Source organism: Haliotis rubra, unplaced genomic scaffold, assembly GCF_003918875.1.
Source record: "Haliotis rubra isolate DU_JTF1 unplaced genomic scaffold, ASM391887v1 Scf70, whole genome shotgun sequence".
NCBI lineage: Eukaryota > Metazoa > Mollusca > Gastropoda > Lepetellida > Haliotidae > Haliotis > Haliotis rubra.
In genome coordinates, this window is record NW_025767413.1 from 1144059 (window position 1) to 1160945 (window position 16887).

A 16887-nucleotide genomic window follows, 5' to 3' on the forward strand; every position below is an offset into this window, starting at 1 on the left:
ACAGCTTAACAGTTCAGCAACCACTGAGTGAGTGAGTGAGTGAGTTTTGGTTTTACGACGCTTTTAGCAATATTCCAGCAATATCACACCAGCAATAGCGGGGGGCACCAGAAATGGGCCGCACACTTTGTACCCATGTGGGGAATCGAACCCGGGACTTCAGCGTGACGAGCCAACGCTTTAACCACTAGGCTACCCCACCGCCCGCAACCACTGAAAAAAGGGAGACCAGTTCCTATAGATCTTGTCTTGTTATTGCATCACATATATGCCACTCATACTTGAAGGAATATGGTAATCTCTTCTTTCACTGAAATTCCTTAACTTATCAGTGTGAACTCTCTTCATATTTAACATGACCATGCGGAAAGTAATTAAAACATTTTTATCCAACACGGATAAATATTTCAAACTCACATTCATTCAACTTTTATATCTTTTCAAGCCTACCACAAACCTTTTCATAATTAAATCCCAATCCTTTCTTGGTATCTACCCTGATATGGGACGCCCACTGTTTCTTGGCATTGATACCCAATTACACCTAATCACATGGGTTAAGGGTTTCATTCAATGCAACCCACCCCTTAACCATGCCACAAAAACACAATTTCTAGCCACCTGATCTAGCATTGCCATGTTAAAGGGCTACTTGTATTGAAAGGGACTGAGGTGGGGAAAGCAATATTTTCCCCCTCCCTGCCTCCCTTTGCTTACCTGTGGAAGGTTAACGAGGCAGTTCACCACTGCGTCTGTCAGATGGGTAAGGTGTGGTTCTCTTTCATGTCAGGAGGAGATTCTTATTAAGTGTTGTCAGTGGGTAAACGTATTTCTTAACATATGGTATTTTGTGTGAAGGGGTTGGTCATTTATTATTGGGAGATGTCAGATGAGATTGAAATGGGATCATGAAAAAATGACACAGCTAAAAGGGGAGGGGCAGAAAAAAATAAATCTTACCTGAAATGGGGGAGGCATAAAACATGAAAAATGGTGACATGTATTTTGGAGGCACTGAAAACTGTAAATTGGGTGTGTCATTACAGCCCTCAAACCAATATCACCCACACAAAGCAGATACCTTATACAAAAACACTTATTTATCCTTCCAAGAAAACATAATACCTAGAAAAGTAAAATTTGTAATGGTCTTTCCATTCCACCAGGATGTGACTCCTTCTCAATGCCACACACAATGCCCATCTTATATATGCACAATACAATCATGTTTTCAAAGGTTACCCCAAGGATTTATTTTCAGCCAAAGAAATCGAATTGAAAACAGCCTTCCTTTAAACAGAAAGAAAGAAATGAAAGCTATTATCTACAGGGACAGGTTAATGGGTGCTCAGGAAAACTAGTTTTAATCATTGATGTTTCAATCTCTGCCTGCGATTCAGCCAACCAAACAAGAATTCTTTTCAAAAAAAGTTTTATGTGTACGCACTTAATGACCTGAAGTAAATAGATTCCAAAGCAGTTAATCTTCCCAGAGGTGGCTACAGACAGACACTGTTTTGTTGGGTGAATGCCCGTGTGTACACACACCACTGTACCCTCAAGTCACAGTAGAGTTGACAACAAACTCAATCAAATTGTATCGTGCAATAGGAAATGGTCATAAAAATAGGCAAGCTTCTGCTTTGCAGGCGACATTATTAATTCACATAAAAAAGGAATGACACTTCTTTTTTATACTTGAGATCATAAAACTGTACACTGCATTCAGTTCGGTTTATTGAAACATTGAGAATGTTATTCATTGTGTGAATGTGAGTACAATATGATAGTACAGTCTGTATGTTTTTTATGCTTTGAGACTTTAATGTTTCGGCCTGTAAAATTCATCTTTTGTCATGACTGGACTAAAGGACAAGCGCAAACCAGAGGGATAGCATCAACCTTATTCCACTTGTCCACTAGTTTGTAGCCAGTCCTGACAGAAATGTTTTTGGGGTTGCTTTGGTTTGTTGATTTATGCTGCACTCAGCAATTTTCCAGCTATATGGTGGAGGTCTGTAAATAAATTAGTCTGGACCAGACAATCCAGTGATCAACATCATGAGCATCGACCTACACATACGATGACATTGGACATGATGACATGTGTCAAACATGCCTGACCACCTGATAGTCGCCTCTTTCAAGAAGCATGGGTTCCTCAAGACCAATTCTAACCCGAATCTTCATGGGTAAGACAGAAATGATAGATAGACAGACAGTTATCAACTTCCAGTCTGTAGTAAATGTGATGTATTGAGAATGGGTGTAGTATTATTGTCCTCAAATGCAACTAGTCAAGGAAGAGGATCATTACTGGATTTTTTTTTTTTTTTTTTTTTTTCTCAGCCTGAGTTAGTAATCTTGTTCTGGCACACTAGCACAGATTTCAAAGTGTGAGTTTGTAGTAGAGTTGACATGCTTACCCTTTAAGTTGCAGTATCATGGTGGACTGTTATGGTGCACTTACCTGCAAAACAAACAAAACATAATTAGGCAATTTTCAACATAAAAATGGAAAAGGGACAAACATATAGAATATTGTTTGTCTGAGTGAGTATGTTTTTACATAACTTTCAGCAATATTCCAGCAACATCACAGCAGGGACACTAGAAATACTCTTCACACATTGTATCCATACGTGGCATTGAACCTTGTTTTTAGGCATAACAAGCACAACTTTAACTCCGAGGCCACCTCATCGTCTCTGTCAGCGTTTTTCCTCCCTCAAATCTGGCATAATATAAGTACTAGTACTAGATAGAACCACCCCTCTATTGATGTGATCGCTTGTCTCAGCAGCCACATTTGACTGTTTTGTATTCTATCTAATGGCAGCCATATAGTACCAGTGACACTGCATCAGAACACCTTTAAGATTGTATATCATATTTATGATTGTCCATTCCTTGGACAATCGTGATGCATGTGTGTTCCCTCAGTGATAACTGGGTCATCTCCTGTGATCCAGGGCTGCAGCAGTTGCTTCACCTGTTACCCTACATGATTCAGGATCTGCTACGTCAGAGGGGGAGAGGTTACCTGAAGCTTCTGCATGAGGTGTGTAACACATAGACAACTATCAACTGTTCCTATGGATCGGCTTACATAGTCCATGTCATCATGGGCAAAACGACACATGCAGTTTGTATCCAATTGACTGGGATCTTTTTTATCATTTTTTTTTTAGATTTTAAAGTGAATGTATCATAAATAGTTCACTGATTAAGTATTTTTAATAAAGGTTTATAACCTTCAAGCCCTTTTCTTGCCTTTCAATAGTCATCTTCGGGGTATTTTTCAGCTATTAGCCCCAGTCTGTCAATATTTTCTAAAAATAGGTATTCTGTATATCTATATTTGTCATGAGAATATATTTGGCAAAATGTATTTTAAGAGCCAGCAAATAGAACAGATTTTAAAAAAATGTTAATACTTTTATTGACAAACATATGCTAATTCCCCAAATTCAAGGATTTTCAAGCTTCTTTAAGGTTTAGACTAAAAATGAAGGCTTTTCAATCCTGTATAAACTTTGAAAATAGACAGGCTAAGTTGCAGTCCAGATAATTGTTCAGAGGACAATTCCAAATTTAAATGCAGTAATGACACAGATTATATCGAATGCAATTCCCTATTTTGGCTTGTATGATATGTTCTGATGTGTTTTCAAGTGGACAATTACCCTGACTTTGCCTGTGTTTGTGATGGTTGGGACCCTTGGAGCAGGATATGCTTACCTCTTCACCAACAGTAACTCACTTTTATGCCGCTTTTAGCAATATTCCAGCAATATCATGGAGGGGGAAACCAGAAATGGGCTTCATACATGGGGAATCGAACCCAGGTCTTCGGCATGATGAGCAAACACTTTAACCACTAGGCTACCCCACTGCCCCAGATTTCTAAAGACTCAAGAATGGGTTTTGTTACTTTTATTGACCAAAAAAGTAATTTTAATGACACCTACCTTCAACACACCGGAAACAATTAAAAGCACACATGTACACTAGTGGAGTAATAAGATTCACCATATTCTGTGCACCTGATCAAGTGGCTAATATAACAACTGTATTAAATTGATTACAAGGTTTGCATAGCATGTGTAATTTTAACAAACAATGACTCTCTGTGTAGTTCTGTCTTGCTATAAAGGTTATAATGACACACCAAGCAGCTGGCACTTGTAAAAAGTCACTACTTCCCAGAAAATCTACTGTGATCAATATATCATCACCTCAGTGTACTTTTTTATTGTAATATGGTGATCATATTTCTTATTACCTCCTCTCCAAAACATCAGCTGTGATGGATCCATATACGTCTGTTACAACCATACTGCATGTTATAATGAGGTCTCTTAACAGGTCAGATGTACATGTTTCATCATGACATTAACAGAGAACTAACACCCACAGCTCACCAACATTAAGTACCTTCCGTTTCTGTCTTTGTCAATAAAAGGTTGCATTATTCAAAACATAAGGAGAATTGTTTTATGTGTCAAACTCTCACTGTTTGCCCATACACCTCTCCTTTTCTTTCCGCAGAGTAAAGAAAACATATTTGTATGTTCTTCACTTTGATTGTACAAAAGGAAGTCTTAATATGTAACTTGTTCTGTGAGCTCAATGGCTGTACACTTTACAAGTGATAGAGAAACAAGTCATTGTGATCAATATGTTGCCAACGACACTACAGGCCTCAGTAGTGATAACAATGTTTGTCAGCAACCTGCTGTCCCCAAACCCTGCCATCTGTGACCGCCTGTTTCTCTTGTATTGAGTTTTCACTATACTAAAAGACAAGTTCAGCAAATGTTTGTGATACTTTTCTTCATCTCTTCTTTTGAATATGGAAAATTGGGATTGGGAAATTTTTGTTGCTATATTTATCAGTTTTTTTAGAATTGTTCTGAATACCAACACAAAAAATTACTTTAATTTAAATTCTTTTTTATCATCTCAAGTAGGAATGCAGCTTTGCACCAACAAATCAAAAATAGTTCGTCAAATTGGTATACTCCCAACCAATCAAAATCTCTAGCTTTGCTCAACAGGCACCAAGTTGCTATGGAAACAGGCTCCATCTTTTATTTCCCCCATATTAATCATTTATAGTGGGGGAAATGGTAGGATGAGGATTGGGGGGATTCCACCGATAAATGTCATATGTGGGTATTTTAGGAGACATTCCCAGGTCAAAGTGAAAAGAAACATTATCACCCGTTACCCAGCAATTGGCCAGGGCAGGACTCAGGATAAGGCCAAAGTGATTTTTGTGTTAATTGCCACTGTAATTACACATGCAGGCATGGTCAAGTGGCATTTGCAGAATTATTTTTCTCATGTACTTGACCGACAAATAAACTCTGGACTGACCACTCTGAATCCGGAAACAGTGATAGGTCATTAATATTGATTCAATCAAATTTTGCTTCATGTCATTTTCATACTCTTTCTTGTGAACTCATTCAGCCTTCGACAAAGTTGTGGTGTCCATCATCCAGATATCTGACCATAAACCGGAAAATAATACCATCTACAATGTACTTATGAATCTGTTTCTTTACATAATCTTTGATTTGGCATTCATTAGTTATCCATTAATCCATATAATAAGTAGAAGGCATCAATAAAGATACATAAACTAAATTTCATTAGTGTCTCTTCTGTTTCAAATTTCACAGATTCATGTTAAAGTTTCAGAATTTAATATCACTGCCTCAAGAATGTATATATTTTTAATGAGATTTGTAATTTCTCAAAATGAAGACACATTTCTTCAGTATTTATGTAGCTATTAACAAATATTTTGTCTCAAATGTATCCTGGAAGTAAAGCCTGTTCCATCATAAACAGCTGATTGAACACTTATGTTTATAACTTATCAGCACTGATTCCTTTCTAAATAGCTCCTACTCCTGACGTGATTAAGCTACATTTATATGAATGTTACATGACTTTCATCAGTGATGAATCTATTATTGATTAACGACAGGCTTTTATTTAATAAACAGCAAAAATATGACTAGGCAGCCCAGCACCATCGATCAACAGGTTGTGCAAAACAACTTCCTCCAGTACATTCAGGGCATAATCAGCTATACAGATCTACATTCAGCAGATTTACATTGTGTGTGAGTTAATGTTTTATTTAATGAGGCATACTTACAAATAATAAACATCTGTTCAGCCGATTGTGTTAGAAATGGTTCACTGGTTGGAACTGTCATTATGGCATACAAATCTCATTACGTTCTGTACTGCTCCTCTTCCTACTGATAGACTTATTATTTGAAACCTGTAATTTTTCGCTGTAATGTTTGTGAAATCTGTTACAGGTGTAAATATATCATTGCTTTGTTTCCTCCCTTCATCTGTTACTGTTCCATATGTTCAAGCTATAGTCCCTGGCTTTCATTACCAGGCTCTCTCATACTACTTAATGAGGGGAATTTAGATAACCGAAATAGATAATTTCATAATTCTCCTCACATGTTTTACAGATTAATGTACAATCCATTGGTATATATATGTAGGGGAATACATTTCCCCGGTACCTTTTTATGCATTGACTGGGTCAGTTTATTCCAAAAATGTTTAATCAATGTTCTGTCATGTTTACATTCACTTCTTGAAACAGTTACATTGCTAGAATGAAATATTCAAATCGACCCCTCATCAATAATTCTAATTATACAAGTTACAGTGAGTTGAACATTTGTTGTATGTTTGCTTTTGCCGTTTAATGCAATTCAGCAACATTCCAGGTATCTGGCAGGTACTGCACTTAACATTTTGAACATTTCATATTTTTATCCATAAGCAGAAAATACCTACAGTTACATGTGTTATTTACAAAAACGCTGAAATGGAGACAAAACCTCTAAAATAGATCAATATTTGAGAAAATGAGAGAAAAGATTTGCAATCCAATTGTCATGAGTTAAGTTCTCTTAAACAGGAGTACAGAATGTCAATCAGAGTATTTCACAGCTACAAGAGATGAAACGACCAAGTATACAGTTAAGCCTTATAACAAGTAGACAGAAGTACAGCTCTAGCTATTTTGTTGTTGTCAGATACAACAAGCCCTTCTCCAGTGGGTGACTACCCTCAATTCATATAGCTAACACCATTTGTTTCAGCGATAATTGATGTTGATCATTTTCAGGCACTGATATTTCATGTTCATACTAAACTATAACAGGGTCTAAACTTAGTTCAAAGTACACTATTTTATAAAGATACTTTTTAAAATATGTTCTCTTATTTTAATTAATCTGTAGTCAAGTTTATAGTCATCTATACATGTCAAGACTGAGTCCTGTTGGCTTTTATAATACACTAACATCTGAAAATACCAGTAGCTCTTGGGATCTAGCAAGCTGACAGAGAGATCGTTTATCAGTTTTTCTTAACTACTCAAGTTTAAAAAACCATGTTAATAGGTTTCTTGCACATACTTCATTTAGAAGAATGTCATCTTGAAACCAATATTCATGTTACAATTTCATAATTGGACTTTTTAGCCAACTATGCATATCATTAATATTCCACTACTTAACATGGCCTCAGGACAGATACTATTTGTTAATACTTTAAAGTTATTTAACTGCAGTTACAAAAATCCACTAAGGCCAAAATAAATTATTGGATGTTCATCACTTCCAGCCTTTCCACCAGACACCCCCCTCTCACATGATTTTATTGACCCAAGTACAGACGAAGAAAAGTCTGTATGTTCTGTGCTCTCAATATTGATGAAATAAAATCATATATACAGTCCAACAGAACATGCATGTTTTATGTGAATCACATCTGTTGCTAATGTAAACAGATGCCTTGATAAGTTTGTTAAATATGAATAAATAATCAAATTCTTCCAGCTAAACATTTTTTATGATTTTTTGTAATGAAAACCTAATGACAGCTTCATTGTGTAAAATCCAAGAGTACTATTTGAGAAGCACTGAACTATTTTCTTAAAAACATAAAATTATATTCATTCAAAAAATATAGCATATGTTTCTGTGAGTTTTTATTTATTTATTATAGATGTCCTTTCATCCCTATGTTCCTTTTGTCCCTGAAAACAGATACCATATGGATGGTATACACCATCATAGCACATAAAAGCATCTTCTTGGTTCAGTACATCCATATTGATAAACACACCAAATACAAAATGGAGGTATCAATGAAGAATTTTACTTATTCATTTATCTTCCCCAAAACATATGTCCTCTGAGTGAATCCTGTAGGGTCTACTTCTCCTAAACAACTGGTCATTATGTCTGCAGTGGACAAAATACTTCATTAATTATTTACTGGGATAACAGATCGGGGAACACACAGAGCTCAGCTCCTGTGAGGGTGGTATTTGACATCTGCTGTGACCCGCTCTGTGCTAAAACACTCCCAGCATGATGGACATGGCTTGTGATTAGTGCCCATTATCTAATTGCAAGTGAGCTTTTTTCTCATTAATTTCCATTATCACTTGTTGTTTGTCAACCACAGAGGCACTTCCCACTCACTATTCATTAAGGTTAACACTTGTTATTTTCCCATTTACACAAAAAGAGATTCAGCATGACATTTTGTTTGGCATTTGAATGCATGCTATCATATTTTAACCGATTCTGTCAAAATCCCCAATGTCAATTCCATAATGTTATTCCCATGGACAAATCGTCCAAGTAGCTTTGAGTTATTTTTTAAGTTAATCTTTGAAAGGGATGAATTATTCTACATAACAAATTTGCATTAAAAATATGTACTGGAGGGAAACAAATAAGGGAACACCATTCTGTGCCAATGTTCCTTTATTTATTCTCAGATTTCCTCCCACAGCGCTATTCAAACCTGGTGATGAAAACTGGAAAATATTAAAGGAATGCTTGAATTTTCCTGTGTTCCCTTATTTGTTTGTCTCAGTATATATTTAAAAACATCCCAACTAACAGCAGTAAAGCTGTATGCTCAAAAGGGATCTCTATCGTATTCACCATCTCCATGATCACAATTTCAATAATCCTCTCACATAGTAAATCAAATTGACACGATTATCTCATTGATCCGAAGGGCACCTGCAAGCTAATATTCTGCATGGTGTTACCCATTTTTCCATAAAGCATGATGCTTTCCCAGAAATTCAGTAATCTGCATAAAATAACCAAATTAACACAATAACGCAAATGATCTAAGGGGCATCCACAGGGTAACTGCTCCGCAAGGTGTTTCCTAGTCACAGATTGGGCGAAGATGCCAAGCTTGAGACACCTCAGGGTCAGAGGTCAGCTGGAAGAATTTGCTACGCGTGACACAAGTGTGCTAGCATCCCTCCATCAACATCTGCCTAAGCAGCCAACAGAAGAATGTGATGAAAGAAGCCGTAGGCTGACTGAGAATGGCCCCACTGTCCACAAAAAGCATCTCAAAATATTACTTGCATAACAAGAAGATTGCCTTGCAGTTATGGCTGGCTTTTGTTGGTTTCTGATTGGCCTGGAATTTGTTGATTATTTTCTTTATATCAAATACTGTTTGGTCTGTTTGGTCCCACACAGGCAGTGGGGTGAAGTAGCCAATTCATGGTCAGATCAGGGCTGCCTTATAGAATTTGTTTATGCTTGGATCTGAGATGGACAGATAGAATTGGAACTTAAAACAGGAATTTGAAGGGGTATTTTAATGGACACTTGAAAATAATGATCCAATTAAAATTCATGCTTGAAACACGAAAGGGATCTCAAGTCAACAATGGAAGGCACCTGACAGAGATGAAAACATGTCAAACCCTTACTGACCATACAAGAACTCTTCTCTCTTGTTACTTAATGTTAAAAGGACACGAGTTGCATGTCTTCCTGTTCAGTATCACATGAGCAAGTTTTACTAGTAGATATTACATTCTGAGTGCATAATTCAAATATTTGAACCAATAAAATAAACTGGGTTTTCAACAACATGAAAGTGCAAGTTTTCTAGGTTCACCAGGTCAAAGATAGCAGAGTTAATCATTGTTTTAGCTGAGATGAGTATTTCCAGGCATAAAAGAAGCTAAGCATCTGCGTGACTTGAAACAAATAAATTGGGACATCAATGACCACCACTGTAATCTACAGCAACTTTATCACCAGAGATGGTGGAAAAACCCTGTGTCAGTATTTTGGAGTATCATCAGCGTCTAGACCCCGCTATGGTCGGAATCAATACATATAATTGGTGGAACACCTCACAACTAAATATAATTTGAGGTGATCCATCTTTGCATCATGAAACTTCAACACATGATAGAGGATCAAAAAGTCTACCCACATTCATCAAAATTGGAAAAGAATATGGACCGGTCAAATGTATAGAGTCCAGACGAATTCTGTCGAGAATCAATAACATTGTTGGCTTTATTGAGAGCTTGCACACTTCTTTTCCATGGTGCAAAATAAGTTGTGAGCAGACGCGAGGTTGTAGCACCTTGCGCAAAGAAACCATTTAGAAACATCGGGAGGGCCATCAAAATGCAATGATTAACTTACAGCAGGCTCAAAACATGTTACATTTCAATATAATAAATCCCTGTGGTGGTCACACAGCACAATTCACCTCCATCAATCTTAGTGTGTGTCCCTATCCTAACATATGATTGGTGGACTATTGGCAAACCCTACTCTAGAGACTCTCACATGACGGCTACAAGGCTGATTTCGCCCCTCGCCGACAGACATACCCAAACCTCCTCATTTCCAACCATTAAAACTTTCTTGATATTAAATTATAAGAACTTTTAGGACCTGCGACTATAAATCATTATCAGGCTAATCAGTGCTATTGCACTGTAGGTATAAAAGGTCTGCTTCAGCGACGTGACAGAAGATGATGACAATACTCTGCAACATGCCTTTGCCATTCAAAGATTCTTTTTAAATATTTTTACAGAAATCATTCAGTTCACAACTTCCTAACAGAATTTACATAGTATAAAAAAATGAATACAAATATCATTATCTAACATAATTTCATTATTGATTCAGGAACATTTAACAAGAAATGAAAAAAATGTCACATGAAATATTGATGCCTGTGAAAGGGTCTCCAGCACAAATATACTTTAAACACTAATGTCTATTTCATTAATTCCAGAATATATTCCAGAATTCAAACTATGTGTAATAAAATAATATTAATATCACTGTTTCTGATATCTGTCAAAATGAACTTAAAACTTCAAACTGTGGAATTGATTTTCAGCATGCCAATATAGCCAAAATACAGACTGAAGACCATCTGATGCCTATGAAACATAAAAATCCATACCTCAAAGGAATCACATGGGGTAAAGGTAAGCATCCTAAGATAGTCGGGGCTGGATGCACACGTCTATAGGCAACATCTTTCTGACCAGCTAGTCAGTACATCTATTTCTGACCACATTGTGAACTGCACAACCTTGTAATGTTATTTTGAACATATCTACAAAAACACCATATGTTGCTGGTGAATACTGATGTATTCATGTATGCTTTGGATCTTTGGTGACAGACACAAGAAGTATTGACCATGGAGTACCAACTGCCTTTCATATTCCTTTCCTTGTAACTGGGCGTTATAACACATTGTTATACACTTGCATGCATTACTCTGTGTTCCTCTTACGATTTTAAAATGAGCTTTACAGAGACAGTGTAGTTCTTTAGGAGAAATTCCTTGAGGCTACAGAAAAGGTTTTGTCACGTTTATTTACTTGAGTTTTAGGTCAGAAATGGTAAAAGATTTTATCTTGCACTGTGGTTAAGCATCATTGTATGTACACTTTGACTATATTATTGATTGTTTTACCAAGACATGAAATGTGATCTCGATATCGATAAGTGGTGTGCAGTTGACATTCGTTCTACATATTGAATTGATTCACCATGATCAAATGACACATATATGCATAAATCATATTTCCCATATTTTAATGATTGAAATAACTTCAGTTTGTTAAAACCCAACATTTCTGTGCAATTATGGTGAAGAATTTTGATTTTCTAAAATGGCATTAAACAGTTGGAAGAAAAGTATGAAAACAATGATAAATAGCCTTTCATTAAGAGTATAAAGTAACCATGCTATATAACATTTCTACTCAACACTGATTGAAGTATATGGCAGGTGATCAATTCAGATTTTTTTTATTATATATGATTTCATAGTCAATTACATAGGAACTTCATCATCCTACAGTTGTAACAGAATAGTTTCTTTTCATTTTTTGATATTCTAGCTATGGAAGAAAGGTACACCTAGTAAGCAATGATCAACAACTATCAAAGAAAGGTATACCTAAGTAAACAGAGTCAACACATCAGATAGCTCATCAATCATGAGTCTCTCATGGCCAAAACATAGCAAGAATCACATTCACTATCATCAGGATTAGCCAGATAAAAACTGTCCTGAATCTCTCTGCTACGATATCAGTGAACAAGTAATGTTTACCGAGCCAACCAAAACTCACAAGCACAGTTATGTCTTCTTTTTTTAACCTCACTGTCTTAAGTATTTCATTACATTTGCGTCTTCAAGGCTATTACTGAAATTAATTGGGCAAACTGTCTCACATCCAGACGGACACTGTCTCTTACTGACCACAAAGTGATCGAAAATGTGTCGTAAAAATAATTGCTTTTTTCCTACGACCCACCGATCATTCTGATTTTAGATCTTATTTTCAGTCTGGCCGGCCTATCAATCGATGAGCACTCTGACGGGTAAGGACACTGGGTTAAAGAGACACGTCTTTCTTCTGTTACACTTAACTCTTTCCCTCTTCCACACACAATGGGATCTGCTGTCGCTGTGATTGCATCAGTCCATTTTTTATGTCTGAGGTTCAAGGGTTAACACAGAGTGATTTTGTGTGAGATAACAGAAATATAGCTGTCAATTAATTTGAAAAATATTTTTGCATGTGATTTCTCAAATTTGAGGAAATATTACATCACATGAGACGTGTATCATGATCGGCAGGTCTTCTTGATTCCACAAATAACAGGGATTATTACTTTTGAGATTTGAAAAAGGCAGCAAGTGCATTTGTCGCCATCACAGACATAACAAGAAAACTAATGACATTATCAACATTATTGCTTTCATTATTAATGTTTCCTTGAATCATAGCCACACTAACTGTGATTTTGTTCCAAAAGGTCAAAGTCATGAAGATGAATAACGATTCTGGATAATTTTCTAAATTCTGCTTTCCTTGTCATCGTTGTTACACATTGTGACATTTAACTGACTTCAGGAAAGTGTGTACACCACACCAACGCGATTAGCCAAATATAATTTTGCTGTACGTACCCTTATAGTAAACGTAAGCCATTACTGTATGAAAACTAACATAATAAAGACAGATTATTAATGAAAATTTCATTGCAGATAAATGGCATAAATTTAAACATTTCAAGTTTATAGTGTTTTGTTTCTGGTTAGAACAAAGTTTCACAGCCCTCTGTTTCTAAGGCAACTCTGCATCTAACAATGGCAAAACCTTGTATTTCTATTACCAAAGCATAGCACTCTAACTATAGGTCAAAATAAAATCCCACAAAAGTAAACAGATCTCTCTTTGATTAGTGTAGCCAAAAACACATTATACTGTCTAAGCCGCCCTTTTTTTGAGCACTAACAAGCTGGTCACTCCTTTCCTCAGACAGTCGAAATGCTAGCACGTAGTCATAGAACACACTGATTAACAATGCCATCAGACAGCTGTGCTAATTTGGCAAAAAACCTCATAAGCTGTAGACAATGATTAGACAAGCCACTACACACATAAGGAGCTGTCTCAAAACATTTTACATCATTTTTTTTCCCTAGATTGCGACCTTAGGAGAAATAATGATGGTTTAGATTTTCATAGAAATGGCAACTGCTGTACATGGAAGTATGATGATAGACACAGAACCCTCAGCTGGCATTCTTGTAGATAGCAATTGTGTTGCACGAAAATTTTTTAACAAAAGATAAGTAATCTTGGAATGGTCCCTGAGAAGCAGCTCTAACATCAAAGACAGACAACTAGAAATAGCATTATGCTTTTATTGAGATGCAAACACGGGACTCTAATAGGTGATTAGTGTGTAGAATATCAAAAGAGACAGACTTCATTTATCAGTAGAGGATATTTTTATGTCCAATTCTGCAATTCTGACATGATATAGACAAGTGATTACCAACACTTCCTAAAAAAACAAGGAAAGCAAGGAGCTAAATCATGTCAGAGCACGGGCAAACAGACACTCAACGTCAGTTACATTCACAAAAAGGAGTTTCTCTTTCTCGGGAAATGTTCAGTGTAATATGCATGGTGGATTTCAAGCATATGATTAATGACTGGGTTTCCATTTGCACCACATGAGCCGTTAAGAAATGGATACCTTAGAATCATGTACACGCTATTATTTACAGTTTGTTCAGAATCACTGGTTCTGGAATTCCTGTTTCGTAAAAGCGAAAATATTATCGAAAGTACCAAACATGTACATCTATGACATCAGTGCTTGAGTCCAAATTCCGGTAACCATAAACTCAGATCTTGAGTAGATCTTGTTAAAATATGTTGGGTTGTTCACACATCAACACAAATTCAAACGAAAGCATGCATTACATTTTTGGTCATAGTTTTGGATGTGATGCACTGCTACATTAAGCTTCTTAAATAGTTTTGTGAAAATCTTCACGTGGTGCCACATGAGTGTATACCCGTCCTTGATACAGTATCGACACCAGACATTACCTACGTCTGTCCACTCTCCATCATGGTCAGCCAATCAGAAAGGTGCAAGGGAGACGCTGCTAATTAAATCTTGCCAATGAGAGTGACTAAGATAAAGCTAGAGTAAGAAAACCCAGCCAAAGATAAATTGATTCGTCCCCCTTGGTCATGTAATTGTACTTTCATCACACTTCTGCTGATCATCACATTAACAAACCATTTTTCCATTTTTGCATAAACAAACCTTCTGTCACTTTTGGCTGGTAGGGCTTAATGGGTGTTTGAGGGCCCACTCGTCGATTGTCTTATAGATCTATAATAGGTCTAGACGTTGTCGCATCGCATGATATTTCTGCCTAATGCCCAACCGTCATCACCCCGACATCGCTAACAATAATTACCAAAAACGGCTCTCACGCCTGGTCCTGTTTCGGGGTCCATCTTGTCTTTAGCTCTATGTATTAATATAAAGCCTCACATATACTCTCTCCCGATGACACAGACAGTCATCACAATTGCCATTTCAAAATGTCCATGTCATCACATATGACTGCATTCGGTTCTACATAAAAGCAAATAAATTCATTGAATCTTGCAACATAAATTCCTAAATGTAGTGCATTTTGATATTGCTTATGTTTCAGCGCTTTGATGAACTACCAGAAGAACTTTGTGTTTGCAGACGGCCATCATGTTGGATGTTGATGAAGCAGGGATTCCATTACTGACAAAGTTAACACATCTAATCTGTAGACAAAGCCTTGGAAGAACGCATGTATTGAACTTCGATTCAGAACTTTACAAAAACAAAGAAACTTGTGAAACAAATCTTCTTTGTGTAAAGTTAGCCAGTGTTGTCTTCTCCTGTCACCACGCTGTCCTCATCAACAGCTATAGACAGTGTGTCAAAAATATCTTCATATCAATATGAACATCCCTGACAACATGATGTAGTAATAGGTAACACAATACAGGAAAACACTATATGGAAATCTAAAACAAGGCATTGTTAGGGGTGAGATCTCCAGCCAGGAATAGTAGACAAAATGTCATATAGCTCCAATACCGGTCATTGTCTGTACTGCAAGTAATGATGACAGCGACACCTAGTGACCAGATGGAAATGGGACCTGCTAAACAAGACATGAAATCAAGAAATAAAATAGTTTGGGTAGTAAGCAAGTGTTATTTCATCCTGAGAAATAAAAATGCATTGATTTGATGCTGCCATGATTGAGGTAATGCTACCGCAGTGATCAGTATAACAGTCAGTGCTATCGCGTGTTTCAGATGAATAGGTCATCATTCCAAGGATATCTATCTGATGACTTTATATACAGCCTTCTAAGTTTACTTGCAGTTAAAGACAAGAAAACATGACAGACAAGTCTTCCAAAATGAACATGAGCACATTATCCCTTAGGCATAGGTTTCTGAACTTTAAAGTATGTGTCCTATTACAAAAGAAAGTTTGAACATTGTTGTCTTTGACCCTGTCATTTAAACTCCAGCAAGTGGCAATAATAAACTGATCCTAAGCACAGAAACCTTTGATTGCTTTCCTAACGTATGAGATATACACACATACATCCAAATCATACCTGATGGAGTACTAACTTTTAAAAGCTTTAAACAATGGAAAACTGACATGCCAAGAGAACTCAAACACTTTCACAGCACAAAAAGACAGATAAATGGTTTGTTACATGTTATATATAGAAAAAATCGATTTCTCTTTAAGAAATTCACAAGGGAAATTTTATCAAATATACAGAAATTTTCCAAATTAAGTTTTGAGGCCTGGCTGACTTGGCCATACGTATTGCTGGAGACTGGTGCCACTTGTTCTAGGTCTACCGACCTTATGACAGGAAACAGAAATAAATGCTATCTATATTGTAACATAACTTCCTTTATCTAATAAACTTGTGTCAAATTAACTGCTGCTCCGACTTTTTCCATTTTAGTTATTGAAATTCAATAACTGGACTCAGGAAAGCAAGCGATTTAATCAATATGCATTATTTTTCTGTCTCTTATTTGTAACTGACTTCAATTGGAATTGGTTTTCTAATCAAAACAATTTAACAGAAAATCAGATTACAACTGTTGAATTT

At 36.4% G+C, this 16887-nt stretch overlaps 1 long non-coding RNA gene across 1 annotated transcript; it reads left to right on the plus strand.

Annotated features, from left to right (window-relative positions):
- Window positions 1-11275: 11275 nt before the first annotated feature.
- On the plus strand, window positions 11276-16676 carry LOC124258835. The gene is made up of 3 exons (XR_006893696.1): window positions 11276-11347; window positions 12726-12761; window positions 15415-16676. It is a non-coding gene; the product is annotated as an uncharacterized LOC124258835 (long non-coding RNA).
- The last annotated feature ends 211 nt before the right edge of the window (window positions 16677-16887 follow it).